Source organism: Parus major, chromosome 2 (assembly GCF_001522545.3).
Source record: "Parus major isolate Abel chromosome 2, Parus_major1.1, whole genome shotgun sequence".
NCBI lineage: Eukaryota > Metazoa > Chordata > Aves > Passeriformes > Paridae > Parus > Parus major.
The window spans coordinates 78,884,923-78,890,140 of NC_031769.1; the positions used below are offsets into that span (position 1 = coordinate 78,884,923).

The 5,218-nt window shown below is 37.3% G+C and overlaps 1 long non-coding RNA gene across 1 annotated transcript; it reads right to left on the reverse strand.

Annotated features, from left to right (window-relative positions):
• Positions 1-3,655: 3,655 nt before the first annotated feature.
• LOC107199182 lies at positions 3,656-4,924 on the reverse strand. The gene is made up of 3 exons (XR_001519178.1): positions 4,861-4,924; positions 4,271-4,438; positions 3,656-3,995 (listed from the first exon to the last, which is right to left on the reverse strand). It is a non-coding gene; the product is annotated as an uncharacterized LOC107199182 (long non-coding RNA).
• Between the last annotated feature and the right edge of the window lie 294 nt (positions 4,925-5,218).

Genomic DNA, 5,218 nt, shown 5'->3' on the forward strand with positions numbered 1-5,218 from the left:
AGCTAATTTAGAGTGGGACTCTCAAAAGATGAAGTGTTTTGTGTTTATATTGGTGATAATTAATATTAAAATCTGACCATTCACAAATATGCTACTAATTAATAAATTCTAAAGCTGGCTTGAAATACCACTCTTATAAACTGTTACTTCATGACAGTTCATATATATATATATATATATATATATGTGTGTGTGTGTGTGTGTGTGTATGTATGTATGTATGTATAAATAAATAATATTTACATACACATATGTTCAGTTGGAATAAGGTTTTGTGCCATTTTTCTATAATAAAATAAAAAATTTACACATAATATACAGAACTGTGTGGTAGCATTTGGTATAAACACTACATCACTGCTAGAGAAGGACTTCCACATTCTTGCAAGCTAGGAGTCACAATACTTTATTATTAAATCCTATGGATGAATTTAAACTACAGTCATGTTACAACTTCTAATCTGGAAAACTATCTGAATGATATTAACAATTTTTCTTCTTGAAGAGCATCAAAAAAGACCTAATTACCTCTACCATGTTGGAAAAAACCTCTCTTCTCACCAAGAATTCAAAGCAGATGTAACTTAGGAGCATTATCTAATTAATTTAATTTTTATTCAGGAACTACTTAATACAAATTGCAATAGCAAGTTGCTTCATTACTAGATTACAGATGTGGGTTCTCATGGCCATTATTCTGTATGATGCTATGAATCTTGAAAACTCCCTATTCTCAGTAGTGGCACAGCTGCTGCTGTGAAGCAGCCTGAACATTCTGAGCTCTCCAGAAACAGAGGAATTTGTTTTCAGAAGTGTTAGCTCAAACTTTTTCCAACTCAAGTGTGCATAAGCCCTTGGGCAAATGCTGTAGTCATGACGTTTGCTTTGCTGTGTTTTTTCACAGCAATTGAAAGAGTTGTTATATTGACACTTAGTGGGAAATCTGCTTTGGCTATACTAGTGGTCCAGGGCTATGGTGGATCTCTATCTGCTTTTCTGAGTGGTTGAGGAAAGAGGAGGATGTGGCAAACAATTTTAAGTAGGCAGCTTGTAGAATGAAAGATAGGAATAGAGAAAATGTTAATGTAAGAAGAAGCACACCTGTAAAATGATGGGTTTGGGTTTATATCCAAACTATGGATTATATTTGGATTTCTTAGCTCAATCTAAGATTATTTTTTTTTAAATTACTCATGTTGTAGAGAAAAATAAATTCATGTCTGTGCCACAGGGTAGGCTAGGATTTACATACAATTTTATTAATTCTTGATCTTGCAGACTGTTACACACAATCTTAAGTGTCATTTACACTGGAAGAAAGTGGCACCTGAAAAGAATCAGCTTGAAGTTAATGAGACCATTTATGGAGATAGATTCATCTTATAAGGGTTTTTTTAAAAAAAATATGTAAGCTAGAAAAGCAGAATGATATGAAAACAACTCATTAGTCAGAGAGCTATCATAAAACAGAACCTCTGCCTTACACAGCTCTTAAATGAAACTGCATTCCCTAACTATTTCTTTCTAACATACACATAGATTTTATATGTATTCTAGTATAAATATTTAATCATATTGATGGATATCTCCATCTGTTTGAGGCATGCTATGTTTTCTGTTTCTATTCTGGCACCAAAGATTGACACTGAAATGTTTTTAAGCTGCATTGCATTTAGGCCTAAAACATTATTATCACTTAATTTAGATTTAGGGCATGAAATATATTTAAAAAATTTAAGAGGTCAAAATAGATTTTAAAACTTCTCTATACAGTACAGAGAATTACAAATTAGGGTCCAGGTTTACACAATGATGGCACAACTCCCTGATCTATAATGAACTTAACACGAGCATCACAGTTGCAAGCTTGAGCATTTAAAACCAAAGGTTTGCCTGTGGCAGTTGAAATTATGGTGCCAAATCTTCACAAATCAGGGATATATAAATCATATTTTGAGTTTCCATGGAGTTGTGACCACAGATATGTATCTCAAGTCTTCACTTTCAATTCTTCATCAAAGTCACAGAATGGTTTGGGTTGGAAAGCATCTTAAAGAGTATCTAGTTCTAAACCCCTGCCATGGGCAGGAATACCTTTCACTGGGCCAGGTCACTCAGGGACGTATCCAGCCTGGCCTTGATCACTTCAAAGTGAGGGGCAACCTCAGCTTCTCTAGACAGCTGCTCCCTTGCCTCACCACTCTCAGAGTAAAGATTTTTTCCTAATACCTAATCTAAATCTATTTTCTTTCTGTTTGAATCCATTCCCCAGTCCTGTTACTTGGAAAAAGTCCTTCTCCATTTTTCTTGTAGTTTCCCTTCAGCTACTGGAAGGGCACAATTAGGTCACCCAAAACTTTTTCTTTTCCAGCTGTGACCAATCCCAATTATCTCAGCCTTTCCTCATAGGAGAGGTGCTCCCTTCCTCTAATCAATCACCCTGGTGGTCTCCTCTGGACTCAGTCCAACAGTTCCCTGTCCTTCCTTTGCAGAAGATACCAGAGCTGGATGCAGCACTGCAGGTGGGGTCTCACCAGAGCAGAGCAGAGGGGCAGAATCCTCTCCCTCACCTTGCTGGCCACACTGCTTTGGATGCAGACCAGAACACATTTGGATTTCTGGGCTGTGAGTGCATATGGCTGGGTCATGTCCAGCCTCTCCAGCACCCCTAAGTTTTTCTTGGCAGCGCTGGTCCCTATCATTTCATCCCCTAGCCTGTGTTGAAACTAATCAGCAGCATCTTGCACTTGTTCTTGTTACACCTCATGAGATTCCCATGGGCCACTTCTAGAGCTTGTCCAGGACCCTCTGGATGCTATGCTTCCTTCAGATGTGTCAACTGCACCACTCAGTCTGGTGCCATCTCCAAATACGCTGAGTGCACTTGATCCCACTATGTCATTAATGAATATATTAAATGTCACAGTTCTCAGTATAGACTCCTGAGGGACACCACTTTTGTCTATCAGGATTCTTAGCCATTGACCACTATCTTACTAAATAAAACTTTAAAACTCATGTTTTATAAAAGTTAGAAGATGTGATAAAACCTCTCACAGAAACCATTGCCTGTGAAATAAACAAAACAAAAGGTTAAAGGATTAAAGATCTGATATAGGAAAATGTTTAGCATCCTAAGATCCTCACTTATCATTTTAGTGAGAGCCTTAAGGGTAGTCACTGCTTCATGATATTTCTGTAAACTTTCCATAGGTGTGGATTTAATTTGTATCTTTAAGGTGTGGCTTCAGCATACAGGTACAGACAACAGGCTGGGATCCATCGTCATAAACAGCTATAGTCAAACAAAGCATCAAAACTACTTTCATTATAGAACATTTCACATGCAGCATTTATTTTGAAGCACACTCCTTCCTCCCTGGTGTGCTGACCTAGGTGTTGTCTGTATTACTATCAGCAGAAACTCAAAACAGCAGAGGAGCTGTAGAGAAAAGATATGAAATATTGCTTTATAACCAAAAAGGCTTGGTTAATCACTATCACAGAAAACTGGTAAAACAAACCAGTATAATTGGAAGTCTAATAAAACAAACAGTTTATTCAGGTTCAGCATGAACAGGAGAAAAGGAGACCAATATTATACTGTAGATCAAGAATGCTTTTAAATCTCTGAAACTGAGAATAAGGTGAGGCAAATTTTTTGCATTTCTCTAGGTGAAGATAAAAGGAGAAAGAACAAAACAAAAGCTCTTGTAAAAAAGAAGCTGCAGATGAATTTTTTGATCAGGCAACAGCAGCAACCAAAGGAAGAAGGAAACGTGGAACTAAGTACATAATTATTTATTAGAAAACGGTATGTAGGGCATAGTTCAAAATATGGGGAAGGGGATTGTGCATAGGATATGTTAGAGAGGTTCAAATGTTCCGAGAATGATAAAATTCTTTCTGGAGTACCTCATAAGTAATAAAGACCGTATCAGTTATTCTTGAAGAAATAGTGTTGATTCATCAGGAAGCTTACCCTCCAAAGGAAACTGTATCAATGGAAAAAAGGTATAATTGATAAATTATAGATTTAGTGCTTCAATTTTCTTCTCAATTAATTGAGTAATCAATTTGTAAGCAATTGAATGACAACAGGAAAATACATGTATTATTATTGTACATGTATTATTATTGTATATATAGTGTATATATATATGCCACATATAGTATATGTATTATAATTATGCTATTACTTTTTGATAATATAAGAAGATAAGAAGGCCTAGAAGATAAGGATGATGTAATACTTGTGATATATTTTTACCTCAGTAATCTTTCTGGCACTCATCACATGACATTTTCAAAATTATGGAGGTCAGGTTACATACTATGGGCATAAGCCAAAGTCCCAAGTCCATGTGTGCCCTCAGAGTGGATAGTGATTTTTCACTGATGAGCTGAAGAGATTTTTCAGTTGGATACCTGTAGGGATCTGGCTTGGGCCAAGTTCAAAATGATATTTTAGAACAATCAAGATTATGTATTTAAGACTTGCACAAAGTGGCAGTCTAGAGGAATTTCTGGTTCAAAGAACAATATAATTAAAAATGCATCTGATATTCACAAGATCAAAATTAATTAAAAATAACCAGTACTTTGCTAAAAAAGAGGCATCAGACAATCTATCTGAGACAAGAATCTGATCTCCAGCAGGCAATGAGATCTGTGGATTTCTGGTGATGGAGATCCATATGAATGCAAACAGCAGGAACACTTTCCTGTCAAAGAAGGGGACAGCCCTTCAATGACCCTGGTGCCAACCCAAGTGAGGGTGACTTCCTTAGAAAAGTCACAGAGAGAAAGTCTAAATAAAAATCTCCTCAGATTCTTGTTAATAAAGTATCAGAACCTCACCTTTCCACTACAGGACACGAAGTCCATTGCTTCCTACTTGTCATGGGGTAGCTTTACCTTTAAGGCAGCTGAGGAAAGAGGGGAAGTTGAAGGTGCTGGTGGCTGATGGGAGTTCTTCCTCCTGACCAATTATCAGTCATGTCCAAGAATTGACAGCAAATCTGACCATTAAAAAGTGAATTCAACTTGTAAACACCCCCTTAAGAAGTTCAGACAGTGTTCTCTCGCTCTCTTTCGCTTCCGGCTCTTGGCAAGGTAACAAAGCTGTTTTAGCCTCTCCCCCTCCCTCCAGGCCGACAAGGCCGTGGGGTGGAGGGGGAGAGGGGGAGAAGCAGCGTTGCTCAGCCGAGCTTGGCTT